This window comes from Armigeres subalbatus, chromosome 1 (assembly GCF_024139115.2).
Source record: "Armigeres subalbatus isolate Guangzhou_Male chromosome 1, GZ_Asu_2, whole genome shotgun sequence".
NCBI lineage: Eukaryota > Metazoa > Arthropoda > Insecta > Diptera > Culicidae > Armigeres > Armigeres subalbatus.
In genome coordinates this window covers 39,335,575-39,359,288 of record NC_085139.1, presented here as the reverse complement: position 1 = coordinate 39,359,288, position 23,714 = coordinate 39,335,575, and positions in this window count along the sequence as shown.

Here is a 23,714-nt window from a genome sequence, read left to right as displayed (position 1 = left end):
AACCAGTGTTGTGCTTAATCATTATCAGACGATCATGATTGCAATTTTCATGTGAAAACTTGTCACGTGAAAACAGTAGGCGAGTTGTCGCCGGCGACAACTTCTCAAATTTTGTACTCAAACGATAATAAACACAGCATTTTCATTCAATCATTAATCTTCACTAATAATAGCTAATTGTCAACAGTCCAGTTATATCTTCTATTTGGCGTTATAGTTTCATGCTAGTAAGGAAAAATAGTTAAAAAGGTAAAGGTAAATGCTTCAAATCAAGATACGATTTTCAAACGATTCTCAATCGCTGGCGAGTTTTAATCACTTGATAATTTAAAAGTAAAATCGCGGGTGAGTTTGATCATTCTCGATTTTTCGAAAATTTGATTTTTCCCAACCCTGCCTATAACTATAATCAAACTCCATGGATCCAAAAGTTAAAGTTATATATAAATACGTTACAGAAAAATATATTAAGCTCTTTTTAGTGGAATGTATTAAACCGTCTAAGACGAATTAAGTACTGTCCATTTAATTCCACCAGTTAATTTTCGTTATCTTTGCAGATACGTATTTCGACCACAACTGTGTGGTCGTCTTCAGTGTCGAGTCAAGTACAAGACTCGCGTCTACTCGCGGTTATGTTAAAAACATTACTTATTGCTTTTTTATACTCAGGACTTGACCCCTTTACTTACAGGATGGGCTACAGCTCTTCGATGAGCCTACGCCGAATGGAGTATCCTTCTCCACTGGACTGACGTCGTTTGACATTCTTCCGGCATACGAACAACGTGTCCAGCCCACCGTAGTCTGCCGTGTTTTATAAGCCTAATAATATCCAGCCCTTTATGCACCTAGTACAACTCGTGATTCATGCGACGCACTGAGGAGTATTTCAGCCAAAATCCTGGCCAAAAGTCAAAAACAAAATTTTTAGATATTTACATATTATTTTTCGTTTTTGTACTCTCAAATAGTGATACTTATTAGCTATGGGATTTTTGAAACAATATCGTTTCAATGTGAGCGATGCTGGCAGTCAAAACTTTACCAAAACTAGTTTTATCGCAATTGTGCATTATTCAAAATGTTTTCAAGCATGATTTGATCTGAAACCCTTTTCAGGTGATCCGTAATCATGATATTAATTGCTAGTTTTTTCCTACCTTTTTACAATAATATGTTTTACAAAATAAAACTTTTGATTAGGTTCCAAACTTGTCCAAGCAACAAAATTGTCAGCGTTGGAAAGATTGGAGTTTCCTTAATATGCTCCATAAAAACATTTCACGCATACTCCCGCAATCGTGATTTATTTTTATTTTAATATAGTGAAGTTTGCCTAAAAATGCTAGAAAAATAAATGGTTTTGAGTGCCAAACCTCACACAAATTATGTTTCGCTTTCAAAGATGAGTGAGACTTTGATGATCACACCGATCCATAAAAGCATACGCATTTTTCGGATGTTAAGATTATTAAGAAACAGCGGTTGATTTGCATGTCGTATTTATGAGATCTGCTCCATTTGACATAACAAAACATTATCCAGGGGCTTTAACATGATCCGATGACAAATTTACATAGTCGGGATAAGCAAACAAAGTACATCTTTAAAAAAAATGTCTTTCTTTTACTTCCACTAATTCGTTTTTTCGTATCTACACAAATACGTATGCACGTGTCCACTAGTAGTGGACGAAATACGTATTTGTGTAGATACGAAAAAGTGGTAGTGGAAGTAGTGGAAGTAAAAGGAAGACAATTTTTTTGAAACTGTTGAATCGCTGAGAATTGAAAGACCGCACCGATATTTGAACAGCTATATTTTACGTGTTTATGAGCTTCAAATCTGTAAATATGTAGTTCATCTTAGTTTAGTTTAGTTTACAATTTTAATAAGTTACTCACATTTCAGTGACGCTTTATTTTTGAATGGCCTTTCAGGCCAGCATTCAACTGCTCTATTGAGTGTGGTTAAGTATGACCCTGAATACTTATAATTAGGCTGTATTGCATGTTCATAGTATAATTTATTGTACAATTACCTTTCCTAGCTGTACAGTTATAAGATTAAGCTAGTATGTAAGTTTAGTCGTAGGTAGCAATAACAAATTATTTAGAAATTAACAATATATTTATCACACCAAACACCTTATTGCACGTGAGGTAGATTGACATTGACCTGTCATTTCTAATCGTTGACGTTCCATCTAGAGCTCCCTACTCATAGACTGACCGCTTGCCGCCTGGCGCTCAGCCGACTGTGTTGCCAATTTTCTCGAGGTGCTTGTTGCAACAGAAACCTTGTAACATTTTCCCCTAAGACGCTCGCATATAATTCTTAATTATTAAAGAACATCTTTTCGGGAAAATTAATCAGTAATAATCGAAGAATAAAGATTAACATAAAGATTAACTAAACAACATAAAGCAAAAAATATACTTTACTGTTTCTATTGATTGCATTTTCAGACGACAAAATGATTGACATACTTTTGGCCACGCTTTTACACTGCATACTCCTATGTGCGACTCCCCGCCCCGTTCTTCTGTTTACCGCCGAGTATTGTTCGCAGCATCTTACGCTCAAACTCTCCGAAAGCTCTCCGATCAGCCTCCTTTAACGTCCATGTTTCATAGCCCTATAAAACCACCGGAAGAATCAGAGTAGTATACAGCGCGAATTTTGTCTTCGTTTGCAGACTACGGGACTTAAGCTGGTTACGAAGTCCATAATAAGCCGTATTTGCAGCTGCAATACGCCTCTTCACCTCACAGGTAACATCATTATCACACGTCACTAATGTTCAAAGATATACAAATTCTTCTACCACTTCAAATTTTTCACTATCCAGCACAATTTCACTGCCACCACCACTAATGAACCCACGTTGATTGCCAGCGACCATGTACTTCATTTTGCTGGTGATTCGCAGGAGTGGGCTCAAATTAGCCCGCCAGCGACGAGAGAAGTTTTTGGTTTCAAAGCAGTTTCGCCCTTTTGAAATGTTGATCAGATCATCTCACGTGAAATATGAGAAATGAGATGTAAAAAATAAGCTGTGTAGTATAAGCGACTCATGAAGTGTAGAGTGGGAATGAGAAGTGTGCAACGATATGGGAGAAGTGAACGTGAGTGAGAAACGAAAAGCGAGAAATGAGAAGTAAGGAATTAAGTGCGTGAAGTGAGAAGCGAAAAATGAAGTTTGAAAAATAAGAAATAGAAAGTGAGATGTGAGAAAGGATAAACTAAACGTAAAATGTGAGAAGTAAGAAAGTAAGAAGTAAGAATCGCGATATGGTCTATATGCAAGCTATTTAGCACAATGTTTGTAAATTTGATGTACACATGCACAGCATGTGGAAGTTTTAGATCATTTCTATCGCTTAAGTCAGCGGTTCTCAACCTTTTTCTTGAGAGGTACCCCTTCGAACCCTTACCTTCATTGAGGTACCCCCTATTATTTTTTTCGCTGTGAATGAAAATAAGCAATACTTACGAGATGTAACTGAAAATTATCGAGATATATATTGCCTATGATCGCATATCAGTCCCATCTTTGCCGGATTTCCTATTCATAGGGGACAAAATTGCGATTTTTGGTAGTATGGATCTCCATAAAGTTGTCTGTAATTTTTGTTATTCCGTGAAACTTTCCAATTCAAATTTAGTTTTATCAAGCTTGCTATAAGTCTTTGAGGATATGTGAAGGCGTTCGAGTCTCTTGAAAGTAATCTTCAGATGAGAATTTTGGAAGGACGCTTTTGAGCCTCCTAAAAAAAAGAAAGAAGAATTACAAGCTTCTTGGAAGCAGGCTTCCAAGCCTCTTAAAAGGAGGCCTCAAACCTCGCCAAGAAAGGCTTTTCAGCATCTTGGTTGGACACTTCCGAGCATCTTGAAAGAGGAATTCCAAGCCTTTTGAAAGGAAGCTTCCGACCCTTTTGACAGAAAGCTTTCGATCCTCATGAAAGGAGGCTTCCGAGCTTCTTCAAAAGCGGCTTTCAAGTATCTTGGAAGGAGATTAATGAGCTTCTTGTTAGCAACCTTTCAAAACTAATAATAAGTTTTTCTTGGAATGGTAGTACATCCGCCATTAAGCATTTTTGTCCAAGGTACCCCCAGGGGTACATGTACCCCAGGTTGAGAACCGCTGGCTTAAGTGATGAACTTCGTTACACGAAAAAATCACATTAATAGATCGCAGGTGAAAAAATCACAGGTGATTTCCCTACTAAGCTACGTAGCATCCTCTTCGTCCTCAATAACTTAGCGGGTACTGAGGAGCCCAAGTTCCCAGCCTTTGGCGCATGGTCCAACGAACACAATCTATTTTCCGGACTAGCTCTTCCATTCGTTTTGCACACTGTGTACTAATTCTAAAATTGCAATGATTATGTTAGGAAATTGAAATCTTGTGCGAATTGATTGATTGCCACAAAAACCTTTACAGTACTGATGACAAAGCATAAACAACCAATCAAACTGTTACGGATTCGGCCCCCTTGATTAATCCGTTACCATATTGATAGGTACGAAATGTCTTCCTATAACGAAAGCGTATGTCCAGAATAAAAGGAAGGGAAACCCAATCAAAGACAAGTCTTGTCTTGAATACATATGCTTTTTTAAGGTGTGTACCACAATAAAACACCTAACGGTGAATCAGCTGTACTGGATTGAACAGCTCGTGTAAAGATTCGCCAGATTAGATAACCAGCAAATGTATGTATTTGCCCATTTCGCACCGAAAGAAACACCTGTGGTTGCTCTCGATGTCTACTTTGCAGGGGCCCGTTATCTCAATCATAGTTTATTGGTTTCCGTTACGGAATGTTGAGAACCAATCAATCGTTGTCCAATCCAGTCCACTCCACCGTTCATTCAGCGAATTTTGTCGTCGGTCGGTTCGTGCTCCGTCGACTTTGAATTGGACTCATTTACTTGCGTGCTCCAGCAGTCCCATGTCCTGTCCCAGTGTGTGTGTTTGTGTATATCCTTACCACCCATCAAGTGGACTGAAATGCCGAAAGGGAATGTTACACGGATGACCGAAAACCTACAGTCATGGTGGTTTGTGGTGACCGGGGGTAGGTTGGGGTGCCAGTCAATGTCAAATAAAGCTTTGATTGAAAATAATTCATCGGTTGTTGGGAGGAATTGGATTCAGTTGGTACAGCTGGTGGTCTGCATGATTCGATAGATGTTCTACGCCTTGCTGAGAAATCACATAGACGATGATAATGTTAATGTTTATTTAATTACACCAAAAAAATTATACAAATGCCAAAGCGTCGGCAATGATTCAGTATGCCTATATGGTAAGCTATAGCTGTTCCTGTTCTTTACTCAGAGAGATAAGAGATCAGAAGAATTGTTACAGTGAGAAAGGAACAGTTCCCTTATCTGCATTCTCGAATGGTTAGAGCATATCGGAAAGGAATCTAATGAGCAATAAAACCTTCATTTCTCAATTATTTCTTTCAAGGAAATAGGGAAAACTGGGGTAATATGCACCCGCCGGGGCAAAACGACCAAGGCAAGGTTTTTGCACCGTTTTTACTACAGCGCTTGTAGTTCGGATCTCGCACTACCAATCCAGCGTTTTTATTTTTTAAAATATGTCCTTAACGCCGCTAAAAACGCCAAAAGGTAATTTTGCTCCGGGATGCATATTACCCCACTTTACCTTTCGTTTCAAATCGATTCTCTTCTATGAACGATTGCTTCAATCGATTGTTGTAATCGGATGAAGCCAATTCGTGATAATAGAAGTAAACCGTTCTTCTTACGGTGCGGTGTGACATTTTATTGCCAATTAGATGAAGTAAGAGAAAATTTATAGCACGCCATGCTTCTTCCAGTTCCAGTTCGCCAGTCAGCTTGGAGTGGGTCGTCTTGACCTTCTCCCAGCTTCGCTTGCGCTCTCTGTCCTTCCTGAGAAGTAATAAAACCTATGTATTTGGCTTTTAAGCTATAGTTATAGCTAAAGGAGTATGTAGGTTGGCAGGTGAGCTAAGCTTTCAGGTGCATTCGAACGCCATTGAATTCGATCCTTCCGACGCGAAGCAGTTCAGCAAATGCCGTGCAAGGTTGGCTTCTTTGGATGCTTTTTCCACCATACTGTATGAAATCCGTTACTAGGCAAATATATAAATGCGTTGGCTGGCTAAGCGTGAGAGAATATTTTTTCCATTGCATGTGGCACCTGTCATGTTACTTTCTTTCATTTTCTGCAGCTTTGCCAAAGCCAATAATTGAGATCAATGCTAACATTTCAATTTACATATCAATGTCACTATCTTTCTCGATGAAACGAAAAATAAAAAAAAAACAATCAGAGAAACGACCAAAATTTTTGGTTTTTTCGTTTGAAAACAAGTTATTTACTTACTTGATGGGCTACAGCTCTTCGATGAACCTACGCCGAATGGAGTATCCTTCTCCACTGGACTCGATTCTGGGCCAATCGATCCAGTCGTCCTGAACATTGAGCGCCCTCAGGTCCTCTTCAACTGCAAACAATAATCGTGTACGCGGCCTCTTCCGGGTTCTCTACTAAATATTATCTCCGCTTGATGTTCTTCCGGTATACGAACAACGTGACCAGCCCACCGTAGTCTGCCGTGTTGTATAAGCTTAATAATATCCAGCCCTTTATACACCTGGTACAATTCGTAATTCATGCGACGCCGCCAGATACCGTTCTCCTGCATAGAAAAAAATAATGAAAAATAAATAGCGCGTAAAACTTGACATGCGGAAATTTACGCTAATCTACGCTGAAATGGCCCTCTTCCTAACAATATTGCTTACAACGTGTATGCAATATCGACGATTTACGTCAAATATTGTATACATTTAGGCTACTTCTCGTGTGGAAGTACGCTAATAATGACGTTCCATTTATGTGCATGATTTCCAGCGTAAATTTCAGTAGATTTTTCTATCTGTGTGTTTACCGCCGAGTCCGCAGCACCTTACGCTAAAACACTCCGATCTCCGATCAGCCTCCTTTAACGTCCATGTCTCATGGCCGTATAAAGCCACCGGAAGAATCAGAGTAGTATACAGCGCGAGCTTTGTCTTCGTTTGCAGACTACGGGACTTTGGACTTTGCAGCTGCAATACGCCTTTTCACCTCGCGGGTAACATCATTATCGCACGTCACTAATGTTCCAAGATACACACATTCTTCTACCACTTCAAATTTTTCACCATCCAGCACCATTTCGCTACCACCACCACTAATGAATCCACGTTGATTGCCAGCGACCATGTACTTCGTTTTGCTGGTATTGATCGTGAGTCCAATCCTCGCTGTCTCCCTTTTAAAAGGCACAAAAGCCTCTTCCACGGCACGGCGATCAATTCCGATAATATCGATATCGTCCGCAAATCCCAGGAGCATATGCGATTTTGTGATAATGGTACCGCTTCTTTGCACACCAGCTCTCCTAATCGCTCCCTCGAGCACTATATTGAACAGTAGATTCGAGAGTGCATCTTCCTGCTATAATCCATCTAAGGTAACAAATGTCGTCGATATTTCATCCACAACCCTTACACTTGATTTCGATCCGTCCAACGTTATACGAATCAGCCGTATCAGTTTCGCCGGAAAACCATGTTCAAGCAGAATTTGCAATAATTCATTCCGTTTCACTGAATCGTACGCCGCCTTGAAATCAATAAACAGATGATGTGTCTGCAAGCTGTACTCCCGGAATTTATCAAGGATTTGTCTCAGGGTAAACATTTGATCCGTCGTTGATCGGCCCTCACGAAAACCTCCTTGGTATTCACCGACGAAGGAATCTTCAAGCGGTCTCAATCTGTTGAACAGAATACGGGACATAATTTTGTACGCCGAATTAAGGAGGGTTATTCCTCGATAATTGGCGCACTCCAGTCTGTGCCCTTTCTTAAATAGAGGGCAATTGAGGCCGTCCAACCAGCTAGCAGGCATTTCCTCATGTTCCATATTTTCGACATAATATGGCGCAGAACTTCATAAAGCTGCTCACTGCCGTGTTTGAGAAGTTCAGCCGGGAGCTGGTCCTTCCCCGCACCCTTTTGTTTTCAGCTCTTTAAGAGCTTTTTTAACCTCATCTAGTGTAGGTGACTCCACAGCTCGTCCATCGTCGCTAATATTAATTCTGTTCACCGATGCACCGTCACTTTCTCCATTCAACAAAATCTCGAAGTGTTGCTTCCACCTGGCAGCCACTTCAGTTTTATCTGTCAGCAAGTTCCCTTGTTGGTCGTTGCACATGACGGTAGATGGCGCTGTCTTTCTCCGCACGTCATTGAAAAACTCATAAAACCTCCGCATATCGTTCTGCTCCATTTTTTCCTGCGCCTCACTAATAACTTGTTCTTCGTATTCTTTTCTCTTCCTGCGGTGGATTCGTTTTTCGGCTGCTCTTGCTTCCTTGTACCGATCTCTATTCGATCGGGTACCCGACACCAACATCCGGCTTCTGGCAACGTTCTTCTCGTCTGTCACTCTCTGACATTCCACATCGAACCAACCCGTCCTGGGTCGCCTCTGTGCAGTGCCTACCACTTCTCGTGCTGTTGTGCTCACTGCTACATGGATCGACTCCCATAGATCGTTGATGTTGTCGCTAGCGTTGATTGCACTTATCCGTTCGTCGAGCTTCTGGCGGTACTCAGCCGATACTCCTTCCGCCGACAATTGCTGGATATTGTACCGCATCGTTCGCTGTGATCTTTCGTTCGATACAGTTGACAACTGTGATCGAATTTTACTGACACCGAAGTAGTGATCAGAGTCAATGTTCGGACCTCTGAATGTCCGCACATCGATAACATCCGAGAAATGGCGCCCATCCACCAGAACATGGTCTATCTGGTTGCAAGTTTCACCATTTGGGTGTCCCCAGGTGTGCTTTCGGATATTCTTTCGAGCAAAGTAGGTGCTATTGATGGCCATCCCTCTGGCAGCAGCAAATTTTACTATTTATTTATTTATCATCAGACTAGTCGGAGTGGCCTGTGCTGCACATAAAAGACTTCTCCATTCAGCTCGGTTCATGGCTGCGCTTCGCCAACCACGCAGTCTGCGGAGGGTCCGCAAGTCGTCCTCCACCTGATCGATCCACCTTGCCCGCTGTGCACCTCGCCTTCTTGTTCCCGTCGGATCGTTGTCGAGAACCATTTTCACCGGATTACTGTCCGACATTCTGGCTACGTGCCCGGCCCACCGCAGTCTTCCGATTTTCGCGGTGTGAACGATGGATGGTTCTCCCAACAGCTGATGCAACTCGTGGTTCATTCGCCTCCTCCACGTACCGTCCGCCATCTGCAACCCACCATAGATGGTACGCAACACTTTCCTTTCGAAAACTCTCAGTGCGCGTTGGTCCTCCACGAGCATCGTCCAGGTCTCGTGTCCGTAGAGAACTACCGGTCTAATGAGCGTTTTGTAGATTGTCAGATTGGTACGGCGGCGAACTCTATTCGATCGGAGCGTCTTGCGGAGTCAAAAGTACGTACGATTTCCAGCCACTATGCGTCTCCGAATTTCTCTGCTGGTATCATTTTCAGCAGTCACCAGTGAGCCCAAGTACACAAATTCTTCTACCACCTCGATTTCGTCACCACCGATGCCAACTCGCCGTGGGTGGCTCACATAGTTTCTCTTGAACCTCTTCCTATCATGTACTTCGTCTTCGACGTGTTGATGACTAGTCCGATCCGCTTGGCTTCTCTCTTCAGTCTGATGTAGGCTTCCTCCATCTTCTCAAAGTTACATGCCATAATATGTATGTCGTCGGCGAAGCCAAATAGCTGGACGGTCTTATTGAAAATTGTACCACTCGTGTTAATCCCTGCTCTTCGTATTACCCCTTCCAAAGCGATGTTGAATGCGGCATTTCTGCAGTACTTGGCGAATGGCGAATACCTGGTCCGTGGTGGAGCGTTCGCCCATAAAACCCGCCTGGTGCTGCCCCACGAACTCCCTTGAAATTGATGCTAGTCGACGGCATAAAATTTGGGAGAGTATACCTTGTAGGCGGCGTTCAGCAATGTGATTGCGCGGTAATTGCTACAATCCAGCTTATCGCCCTTTTTGTAGATAGGACACACGATACCTTCCATCCACTCCTGCGGCAAAACTTCCTCCTCCCAAATCTTGGTAATGACCCAGTGCAGCGCTCTACCCAGTCAACACAAAATCGTATATGATGCAACATAAAGTGCTAATGTGAAGGCGATATACGTACATGTTGCATGGGGAAGTACCTATATCGCCTCCACTTTAGCATCTTATGTGGCATCATATACGATCTTGTGTTGACTGGGTATCCAGTGCCTCACCACCGTGTTTAAATATCTCTCCTGGTAGTTGGTCAACCCCAGGGGCTTTGTTGTTCTTCAGCCGGCCAATCTCCTCCTTGATCTCCTGGAGATCCGGTGCCGGTAGAATTATGTCCTGCGCGCGTTCTCCCAGGTCCATCACCATACCGCCATCTTCGTCTGCCACATCGCCATTCAGGTGTTCTTCGTAGTGCTGCCGCCACCTTTGGATCACCTCACGCTCGTTCGTAAGAAGGTTCCCGTTTATGCCCTTACACATATAAGGCTGTGGCACATGGCCCTTACGTGAACGGTTCAACTTCTCATAGAACATTCGTGTGTTATTAGTGCGGTACAGTTGCTCCGTCTCTTCACGGTCGCGATCTTCCTGCTGACGTTTTTTTCTCTGGAAAATCGAGTTTTGTCTGTTCCGCGCCTGTTTATATCGTGCCTCGTTCGCCCTCGTGCGGTGTTGCAGCAATCTCGCCCATGCTGCATTCTTCTCTTCTACTAAATGCTCACATTCGCCGTCATACCAGTCGTTTCTCTGATCCGGGGGCACCTTGCCAAGTGCAGCGGTTGCGGTGCTACCAATGGCGGATCGAATATCTCTCCAGCCATCTTCAAGAGATGCTGCGCCTAGCTGCTCTTCCGTTGGAAGTGCCACTTCCAGCTGCTGAGCGTATTCTTGGGCTAGTCTACCGTCTTGTAGCCGCCCAATGTTAAGCCGCGGCGTCCGACTTCGACGCGTGTTGTACACCGTCAAGTGTTTTGAGCGCAGGCATACTGCAACGAGGTAGTGGTCGGATTCAATATTCGCACTGCGGTAAGTGCGGACGTTCGTGATGTCGGAGAAGAATTTACCGTCGATTAGAACGTGGTCGATTTGGTTTTCCGTTTCTTGGTTAGGTGATCTCCATGTGGCCTTGTGGATATTTTTGCGGGGAAAGAAGGTGCTTCGGACTACCATTCCGCGGGAGGCTGCGAAGTATATGCATCGTTGGCCGTTGTCATTCGATACGGTGTGCAGACTATCCGGTCCGATGACCGGTCTATACATTTCCTCCCTTCCTACCTGCGCGTTCATGTCACCGATGACGATTTTGACGTCCCGCAGTGGGCATCCATCATATGTCTGCTCCAGCTGTTCGTAGAACGCTTCTTTCTCGTCGTCTGGTCTCCCTTCGTGTGGGCAGTGCACGTTGATGATGCTATAGTTGAAGAAACGGCCTTTAATCCTCAGCTTGCACATCCTTGCGTTGATTGGCTGCCACTCAATCACGCGTTGGTGCATCTTACCCAGCACTATGAAGCCGGTTCCCAGCTAGTTGGTTGTGCCACAGCTTTGATAGAAGGTAGCCGCCCGATGCCCGCTTTTCCACACTTTCTGTCCTGTCCAGCAAATCTCCTGCAGCACCACGACGTCGAAGTTGCGGGGATGTAATTCATCATAGATCATCCTGTCGCAACCTGCGAAACCTAGCGACTTGCAGTTCCATGTTCCAAGCTTTCAATCGTGATCCTTTATTCGTCGCCTAGGTCTTTGCCGATTATATCGAGTCGCATTATCTCTTATATTGTTCGTAATTCTTGGTTTTTCAGGCGGCTTATTGGGCCTGCGCAAACCTCCTGTGTCGCCGGAGGGCCGTCGTGTCAGGGCTGTTTAGCGTCCCACCTAACACCAGGACTTGGGCTTGTGCGCTTTGAGCGGCACACGGTCGCTTTGGCGGAGCCTACTTGCGGATACATGCAGCTTTTTATAGAGGTTTAACAGGGCCCACTGTCAAACCCCACCACATCCTAGGCAGGCGCCACAACTCGCAGATGGCCTGGGGAGGGATCGTCAAGCCCTTGGACATAGTCCCTACTATTCCCGCATGAACCAAATGAACAACCAAAATAAAGCTGATTCAGTTTAGATTTAAATAATAATAATTTAAATTTATATAAGTTTCTATTTCTGGTTTGTTGATTTTTATCAAATTTATATAAGGATTGAAAACTGAATCAAATTATCATCAATAATTTACCTTAAATCATTCACTTTCATCTGTCTATTCTGGAAACACAACTACAGTTCTTCATTGTAAAGACCTCTCCGTAATTTTAGGAAAACAGCATAATAATAGCACTAGACATCTAAACCGGAAAACAGTGCTGATATGGTTTTCAATTAATGTATTCTATGGAACCCAACTATTACATCGTTCGGAATTGTAACACTTCCAGCAGCTTCGCAGGAAGAAAGCGGATGCAGAAGCGCATTGGCTCCATTGCCAACTAAAATGCCATGAAATCGGATTTCGAAAGATGAAAATAACTCGTTGTGTGAAACTCTAAATTGGCATCTGAAATACTGTCCCGTTGCTTTTCTGGACAGTGCCCTCCGCGTTCTCGGCCCCTTACCGGGGCCCTTCGAAGGATGCCCGCCCAGCATCGCACACTGATCGGCTATGCAATGCACACAGGTGTATCAGTGCATTATAGTTTATGGGAAACGGAAACTCCACGTGTGCCACACAAAGCAGCTCCCGGGAAAGTGGGTTATCTCTGTTGGGTTTTGTTCTGTGCCCGCTGGGTGCGCGGTGGTAGCGCGATGGCACGATGCGAAGACTAGAGGGGTAATTAAATTACTAAATATATTGCACTATGCACTCTGACTGCCAAACAGTGCTCTGCTCTCCAATTTTCAGGGGTGTAGACGAAGGGTTTGGCAAAGACAATTAACCCGTTGGAGAATGTTCATGAATTTGCAATTTCGATACCACAGGAGGGATTTTTAAAATATTTCAAGTTATGTGACCACAAATTTTATGTTTCATAGGATTCTTCCATGAAACCACTGCTCGAAATTGCTACTATGGACATTGGACTTTTCTGGTTATTGATAATCTCCATTGGGAGGTTTTTATGGACTTCTTGAAATATATTCACAATCCTAAGACATTTCAAGTATTCTGAGCCAAAAGCCCCTTCAAAAAACGTCCCCATGTACACTAATGTTAGTTAACCAACAGCGTTTGATTTGCGTTTTAGTCGGTATTTGGCAACACACTGCTCTTTCCTGCTTAGTGTCCCTCCAATCCCAACTGCTCCGCTGGTGACACGTATGATTGCGTAATTCAGGGAAGCTGTAAGGGCCCGGAGTGGAAACTTTGGCAAAGCGGTTCCGCCGACCAAGCACGGTTCTGTCCGCAGTAAAATTGCATTCACCAATTGAGTTTGGCTGAGGCTTACCGGGTTTAAGTGGCAGCTTGATTAGGTGAAACCTCGGATCAAAGCTGGCTCCCTGATAATGGAACGGTATGTGCAACGTTGCATTCAACCATTTGACATTAATATGGTTAGCAAATAGTGTAGTAGTGGAGTGTTGTGAAACGCGCTATTTTGGACGCATATTTTAGTGTGAATACTTTGGATTTCACTTGAACTAAAGTACTTTCGAAAATCATTCACAAATAAGCAATACTTCAACAACTGCTCAAAAATACTGTCAACCAATTATTTATGATTAAAAGTAGATGCTTAGAATAAGGAAAACAAAATCATTGCTATATCACCAGAATTTGGGCTCTGCTAAATCTTTAACATTGAAGCCCATTACGTAACGTAAGCCGCAAAATCCACTTCCTCGAGAAAAAAAGCTGTGTATAAAAAGCTCATCCACGAAATGGAATTTATTTCGATTGAGCGCCTCCGTCAAGGTATATTGAACCGTAATCCCATACATCAACTCGATGTGTCATAGAGGCATGTGCGAACAGATACGTTATTATGTGTATCATCTTATCCCACCAAGGCTTAGCGTTCTATTGAATGAAAAAAAATGAGAGAAATTGATTTCGTATTCCATTTGAAGTGGATTTATTGTGCGTCAGCAAAAAAGTATCATCGACGTGAATGCAACTCTACTGTACTCCAGACTAAATGATTGAATGTGTTACCAAGAAGCCATCAATAAATCTATAAGAGTTGCTTATTTCTAAAACGATTCGAACGCTTCGTTTATTTAATCTGTTCCGTACGTTACGATGTGATACTATGCGATATGTTTTCTGATACTGAATACCAATCAGGAGCATTGTTTCTTGGAAAAACAGGATGCTTCGGATCTAACGGATCTCCGCAATCTAACGGAATGGACAACAGTTCTTATGCATTCAACATTTCAACCCCAGAGCTGGCGATTTTTCATCATAGACCAAAGAATAGTGATGGCCATGATCCATATGCGTAATTTTTTGTGGCCGGTCATTTTTGTCACAACTCCATGTCAATTTATATTGGATTATATTTGGATTTGGATTGAATTTGGATTGGATTTGGATTGGATTTGGATTGGATTTGAATTGGATTTGGATTGGATTTTGATTGGATTTGGATTGGATTTGGATTGGATTTGGATTGGATTTGGATTGATTTGGAATGGATTTGGATTGGACTGGATTGATTTGGATTGATTTGGATTGATTTGGATTGATTTGGATTGACCTGACTGGATCTGGACTGATCTGGACTGGATTTGACTGGACTTGGACTGGATCTGACTGACTTGACTGGATTTGGACTGGATCTTGGACCGACTGACTGGACTGATTTGACTGACCTGACTGGATCTGGACTGGATTTGATTGACTGATTGACCTGACTGGATTTGACTGACTGGACTGGATCGACTTGGACTGATCTGGACTGGATTTGACTGGATCTGACTGGATTTGACTGATCTGGACTGACTTGACTGGATCTGACTGGACTGGATCTGACTGGACTGATCTGGACTGGATCTGGACTGACCTGGACTGATCTTGACTGGATCTGGACTGGATCTGGACTGGATCTGACCTGGATCTGACTGACTGGATCTGACTGGACTGGATCTGGACTGATCTGGACTGGATCTGGACTGGATCTGGACTGATCTGGACTGGATCTTGACTGATCTGGACTGGATCTGGACTGGATCTGGATCGATCTGGACTGATCTTGACTGGATCTGACTGGATCTGGACTCGATCTGGACTGATTTGGACTGGATCTGGACTGGATCTGGACTGATCTGACTGGATCTGGACTGACCTGGACTGATCTGGACTGGATCTGACTGGATCTGGACTGGATTTGACTGGATCTGGACTGATCTGGATCGGATCTTGACTGACTGACCGACTGGACTTTGACTGATCTGGACTGGATCTGGACTGATCTGGACTGATCTTGACTGGACTTGGACTGATCTGACTGACCTGGACTGACTGGATCTGGACCGATCTGGACTGACTGGATCTGGATCTGGACTGGATCTGACTGGATCTGGACTGGATCTGGACTGACTGGATCTGACTGACTGGACTGATCTGGACTGGATCTTGGACTGGACTGATCTGGATTGACCTGGACTGACTGGATCTGACTGGATCGACTGGATCTGGATTGACTGGATCTGACTGGATCTGGACTGATCTGACTGGATCTGGACTGATCTGGACTGGATCTGACTGACCTGGACTGGATTGACTGGATCTGATCTGGATCTGACTGATCTGACTGGATCTGGACTGGATCTTGACTGACTTGACTGGATCTGGACTGATCTGGACTGGATTTGGACTGGATCTGGACTGGATCTGGACTGGATCTGACTGGATCTTGACTGGATCTGGATCGACTGGATCTGGACTGACCTGACTGACTGGATTGATTTGGATTGACTGGACTGGATCTGGACTGATTTGGACTGGATCTGGACTGGATTTGACTGATTTGGACTGGACTGGATCTTGGACTGGATCTGGACTGACTGGATTTGACTGGATCTGGACTGGATCTGGACTGGATCTGGACTGACCTGGACTGGATCTGGACTGGACCTGACTGACCTGACTGGATCTGGACTGACCTGACTGATCTGGACTGGATCTGGACTGACCTGGACTGGATCTGGACTGACTGACCGACCTGACTGGATTTGACTGACCTGGACTGGATCTGACTGGATCTGGACTGACCTGACTGGATCTGGACTGACCTTGGATCTGACCGATCTGGATCGACTGGACCGATCTGGACTGGATCTGGACTGGATCTGGACTGATCTGACTGGATCTGGACTGACTTGACTGGATCTGGACTGGATCTGGACTGATCTGGACTGGATCTGGACTGGATCTGGACTGGATCTTGACTGATCTGGACTGGATCTTGACTGATCTGACTGGATCTGGACTGGATCTTGACCTGGACTGGATGACCTGACTGGATCTGGATCGATTTGACTGGATCTGGACTGATCTGGACTGGATCTGGACTGATCTGGACTGGATCTGGACTGATCTGGACTGGATCTGGACTGGATCTGGACTGATCTGGACTGGATCTGACTGACTGGATCTGACTGACCTGGACTGGATCTGACTGGATCGATCTGGACTGACCTGGACTGATCTGGACTGGATCTGGACTGGATCTGGACTGATCTGGACTGATCTGACTGGATCTGGACTGACTGGACTGGACTTGACTGGATCTGGACTGACCTGGACTGATTGACTGGATCTGGACTGACCTGGACTGGATCTGGACTGGATCTGGACTGGATCTGGACTGATCTGGACTGGATCTGGACTGGATCTGGACTGACTGACCGACCTGACCTGATCTGGACCTGGATCTGGACCTGACCTGACTGATCTGGACTGGATCTGGACTGGATCTGGATCGATCTGACTGGATCTGGACTGATCTGACTGGATCTGACTGGATCTGACTGATCTGGACTGGATCTGGACTGATCTGACTGGATCTGGACTGGATCTGGACTGATTTGGATTGACTGGACTGGACTGGATCTGGACTGATCTGGACTGGACCTGGACCGATCTGGACTGACCTGGACTGACCTGGACTGGATCTGGACTGGATCTGGACTGGATCTGGACCGATCTGGATCTGGACTGGATCTGGACTGGACTGGACTGACCTGGACCGATCTGGACTGGATCTGGACTGACCTGACTGGATCTGGACTGACCTGGACCGGATCTGGACTGATCCTGACCGACCTGGACTGATCTGGACTGGATCTGACCGATTGACTGGATCTGGACTGGACCTGGACTGGATCTGGACTGGATCGACTGGATCTGGACTGATCTGGACTGACCCTGGACTGGATCTGGACTGACTGACCTCGACTGACCTGACTGATCTGGACTGGATCTTTGGACTGGATCTGACTGATCTGGACTGGATCTGGACTGGATCTGGACTGGATCTGGACTGATCTGGACTGATCTGGACTGGATCTGGACCGATCTGGACTGGATCTGGACTGACCTGACTGACCTGACTGGATCTTGGACTGGATCTGGACTGACTTGGACTGATCTGACTGGATCTGACTGGATCTGGACTGACCTGGACTGATCTGACTGGATCTGGACTGGATCTGGACTGGATCGATTTGACTGGATCTGGACTGACCTGGACTGACTGACTGACCTGACCTGGATCGACCTGGATTGATCTGGACTGGATTTGGACTGGACTGACCGACCTGACCGACTGGACTGGATCTGGACTGACCTGGACTGGATCTGGACTGACCTGGACTTTGGACCTGGACTGGACCTGACTGACCTGGACTGACCTGACTGGAATTGGACTGGATCTGGACTGACCTGGACTGGATCTGGACTGGATCTGGACCGACCTGACTGGATCTGGACTGACTTGACCGACCTGACCGACCTGGACTGACCTTGACTGGATCTGGACCGGATCTGACTGACCTGATCTGACTGACTGGATCTGGATTGATCTGGACTGACCTGACTGACCTGACTGGACTGACCTGACTGGATCGATCTGGACTTGGATCTGACTTGATCGACTGGACTGACCTGGACTGGATCTGGATTGAACTGACTGGATCTTGACCGACCTGGACTGGATCGGACTCGACCTGGACTGATCTGGACTGACTTGACTGGACCTGACTGACCTGATCTGACCTGATCTGGACTGACCTGACTGATCTGGACTGATCTGACCTGGACCTGGACTGGATCTGGACCGATCTGGACTGACCTGGACTGGATGACTGACCTGACTGACCTGACTGACCTGACTGGATCTGGACTGACCTGACTGGATCTGGACTGATCTGGACTGACCTGGACTGGATCTGGACTGGATCTGGACCGATCTGGACTGACTGGACTGACCTGGACTGGATCTGGACTGATCTGGACCGATCTGGACTGGATCTGACTGGACCGACTGGACTGGACTGACCTGACTGGACCTGGACCGACCTGACTGGACCTTGGACTGACCTGGACCGATCTGACTGGATCTGGACTGGACCTTGGACTGACTGGACTGGATCTGGATCGACCTGAACTGAACCTGACTGGATCTGGACTGATCTGACTGGACCTGACTGGATCTGGACTGGATCGACTGACTGACTGGACTGACTGGATCTGGATCTTGGACTCGATCTGACTGATCTGGACTGGATCGACTGGACCTGACTGATCTGGACTGGATCTTGGACTGATCTTGGACTGACCTGGACTGGATCTGGACTGGATCTTGACTGGACCTGGACTGACCTGACTGATCTGACTGACCTGGACTGACTGGACTGGACCTGGACTGACTGGATTGACCTGGACCGACCTGGACTGGACTTGGACCTGACCTGGACTGATCGGACTGACCTGACTGACCTGACTGGATCTGGACTGATCTGACTGGATCTGGACTGACCTGGACTGGATCACTGGATGACTGGACCTGGACTGATCTGACCGGATTTGGACTGATCGGACTGGACTGGACTGGATCTGACTGGATCTGGACTGACGGATTTGGATTGACTGGATTGGATCTGACTGGATCTGGACTGATCTGGACTGGATCTGGACTGATTTGACTGGATCGACTGACCTGGACTGGATCTGACTGGATCTGGACTGGACTTGACCGACCTGACTGATCTGACTGGATCTGGACTGGATCTGGACTGACCTGGACTGACCTGACTGGATCTGGATCTGGACTGGACTGACCTGGACTGACCTGGACTGATCTGGACTGGATCTTGACTGATCTGAACTGGAACCTGACTGACCTGGACTGGATCTGACTGATCTGGATTGACCTGGACTGGATCTGGACTGATCTGGACTGACTTGGACTGACCTGGACTGGATCTGGACTGATCTGGACCTGGATCGGACCGATGGACTGGATTTGACTGATCTTGGACTGGGATCTGGACTGATTGGACTGGACTGATCTGGACTGACTGACCTGGACTGGATTTGACTGGATTTGGACTGGATCTTGACTGGATTTGGACTGGACCTGACCTGATTTGACTGACCTGACTGGATCTGGACTGGATCTGACTGGATCTGGACTGACCTGGACTGGATCTGGACTGATCTGGACTGATCTGGATTGATTGACTGGATTTGGACTGGATTTGATTGATTTGGATTGATTTGGATTGATTTGGATTGATTTGGATTGATTTGATTGGATTTGGATTTGGATTGATTTGATTGCAATTGGATTGGATTTGGATTGGATTTGGATTGGATTTGGATTGGATTTGGATTTGGATTGGATTTGGATTAGATTTGGATTGGATTTGGATTGGATTTGGATTGGATTTGGATTGGATTTGGGTGTGAATTGGATTTGGATTTGATTTTGATTTGTGTTGGTTTTGGATTGGATTTGGATTGGATTCGTATTGGATTGGATTTGGATTGGAATTTGGATTCAGATTTTGATTGGATATCGATTTTCTTTGTTTTTTTTTCAAATTGCTGTGCAAACGCCACTGTCTATAAAAACGAAACATGCAATGGCATTTATTGTGATTTTGAAGCTTTAGTTCTCCTTACAACAGTATCAATAACATTGTTGGGTTCGTATCCCTGTAGAGTAGACAATGAGTGGGTCTGTGTTGTTTTGTAGCCATAAGAACCATAAAACGATGCATGGTAGAGATCTTCACTGTGCCATGTTTGTACAGCAGCAAAACGTATAAAGGAATTCCTCAATATTGGCAGAGATCTTCTGACCACATTCTGGCCAACCAACTCGGTAGACTTGAAAACATGAACGAAACGGCGAAGACATTGAATGCATTTCCAGTCGACGTCACTGAAGCTACTGTTGCGGGTTATTCCCTGTCACAGCTGTAGCATGTTGTTCCATATAGATTTTCGGAGCAGATGCACTGTGAAAAACATATTGTGTAAATTAATTTAAATGGTCGCTAGTATCTCGATTGGCTACTACGTTTTCGAGATCTAACTAAATTCTGAATGTCATCGGAAGATATGGAGATGTGGGATTTAAATTAAAAAAATCGACGACAAGTTTCAGATACGAAATCGTTCGTGATTTATTACGGTGCAACTCTGAATAAGACACGAACCAAAGCAAAGACGTTCATAGTGTTGAATCTTTACACTTTTCGCCATGGTGCGGAGAAGCTGTTGGCTGGGAAGAAGATGACGCCGACCCAGGACCGACCAAGAAACGCATCCAAATATGTTACCAGCCAGCCAATATCTTCCACATCAAATCGGAACCGTAGCAAAGGAGAAGCGTATGCTACTCCGTGTGCGGGCGAAAAGATGTTAACATCCTGAAAAGATGTCGTTTTACCTCGGGATTGTAAACATGTCGGAAAGCACTTCCCCATCGAGAAAATTGCAACATCTACGTGAAGTGCATCTCTCTATCTTGGCATTACCGTGTGGATGCAAAGAGGGGAGGGACGATGTTGTGACGATCGGTAATTGAAGCGGGGTAGGGCCAACAGATGGCTTGATTGTTGTTCGATTGGCGTGTTGCTTGGTGATTTGGAGGAAAACATCGTTTGGACTGAAACGTCGGTACGTACGCGTTGCACTTCGTGATGATATTTGAAATTGTTGGAGTGGAGAATTCTAATGGAACAGTTAGGATGTGTGCATGGAACCGTTTTTTTACAGTAGGGCGTATCAAATATTTGAAGCATCTGATGTATCAGGAAGCCCAATATACTTTTAGGGATACTGTTTTAAGCAGGTGTATGTTCCTCTTTTCTTAATCCATATCAAGTAAGCTGGCGGATTTATTCTTCACCTTTTATGATTTTTATGATCATTTTTATATATCATCAAATCCCTCAACATTTCTAGCAGGAATTGTCAAAAAAAGGGAAGCTGGAAGCTTTTCAATTTTTGATCAGCCCTATTATGCAGCTTGCTAATGGTGGAAAATCACGGAACAGACTGAAATGTTCAATATTGTCGGAATGCTTGACATTTATTTTTCATCGTTCGATTCAGGACAAATCTTTTCGTTGTTCGATTAAGAATGAAATTTATTGCTGCCATATTCTATAGAAATAATTCACCCCTCGCCTCATTTCCACTAGCACTTGACTGAAAGAGTCTATCCGAAGTATCAGGTGTGCCACTCAATGATTGTTGAAAGTGAACAAGCAACGAGTGGCTTTTGCAGCATTTCCCCGTCACAATGGATAAGTGATGAATATGATTGCATTTGATTTGCTATTTCAATTTTGCCATTTGGGTATGAGCATAAGAGTAATTAATGTAAAACATGGTTTTCCGGAACAGATATCAATTTATTGAACATTTCCAGGTAGAATGACTCGGAAATATGTAAAATTTCCTAAGAGTCGTAATTTACAGGAAACTTTGTGGATTTTTTCCAAGTAGCTCTAATGAATTTCTTTGCAAATTCTTCGGATTTTTACTGGAAATGCTTTTGAAGTTCCCTTGAAAGTTTTGTTAGAACTTCCAAGGGACTTTTTTGTTCAATTAAAAAATTTCCACGCTTTGTAAACTTACAGATGTAGATTATCATTTGAAAACACCGAATAATCAAATCTTATTTAATAATTATCCCTTGATGAAGCGAAGAAAAATACTACAATAATGTCTTTTTATAGTTTTATGTCTCAACAATGTTATTTTTCTACGCCGGATGACAAACATGATACAAAAACGGATTAGAATAGATAAAGAGACCGCTTCACGACTCTGAAACTAGAACAATGTAGGTCAACTGATCAGCTTATCATGAGACGCGGTCTACCAAAAAATGTAACAAACGTCATACGGAACATCAAGAACAAATTCACTTTACCAGCAAACATTCGGGCTAATCAAATATGATGACAAAAAAATCTACACTGCAACCACCCAATTTATTGTAAGAATTTGACGAACAAGATTTCCTACAAAGCCTCTCCAGCCATTCCATGTTTCCAGCATTCAGGCAGCGAACGGTGCTTGTTAAAACATACAATTTCTGGCGTAACGACACCGTCATTGCCGGCACAATAGTCGTCATCTTCATCTCATCGCAGACTGTAATGTGCCGTGTACTCTGGCACCCACCATTCAGCCCGAGCAACCGAAAATCTGTAGGTACGATGAATTCATCATAATAAGCGCACTCGACACGGAACGATTTGAGTCCGCCGTATTTTAGCAGCGGTAAAGTTGTTATTCTTCCTGTATCATGCATTAACTCTTATAGGGTTAGGGGCCTATTTGTGCCACAATGAGTCTTCTCGCATCATTACCTTTCGTGAAATATTTTGAGAATTTTTGTGTTGGTACTAACCAGGGTTGTTAAATGTTCATAGATAAGACCAACACTAGCAATCTTTTCAATAGGAAAATTAGTTGATTCAAAATAATCTTGTAGACATCGACCCCGATTGCATTAATCTAAGTTCAAATTCCGAACATGACTCATATTCAAAGCACTGGAATTTTAGCACCCTAGAACTAAAATTTTCATCACTCTTGAGCTGAATTATGGGGCTATGTTGCATCTCTGGCAAAATTTGAAAAAAAAAAATGGTTTAAGGTTAAAACTTAACGAATAATTGGTAATTTTCGTTTCGACGTTTGATATATCCGAACCGAAAAAATTGGGGAAAAGGTTTTGGCAAGCAATTTGCTCCTGTGACTTGAAGAGTTCTCCGTATTTCACAAACAACGGTGAAAATTAAAGAAAATAATGTATCAAAAAACAACTTCTAACCATCTACAGAAAGCATACGGGTCCTATATTGTTTTGGCCGTATCTAGCATCGGCTCACTATGCTTCTGCTACGTTGTCTTATTCAAACTCGTCTTATGACAAGTGAGTCCTTATTGGTTATACTTATCTCAATCCCTACATTTTCCCCCTGATCTACTCTATTACAATATTATTATTATTATTTTACTCTACTATATTATACCTAAGAACATCAATCTAGTACCGAAATCAGAAAAAAAAATTAACAATTTTCAACGCAAATATTTGCTGATAAGGTCTCACTCTTTGTTTAC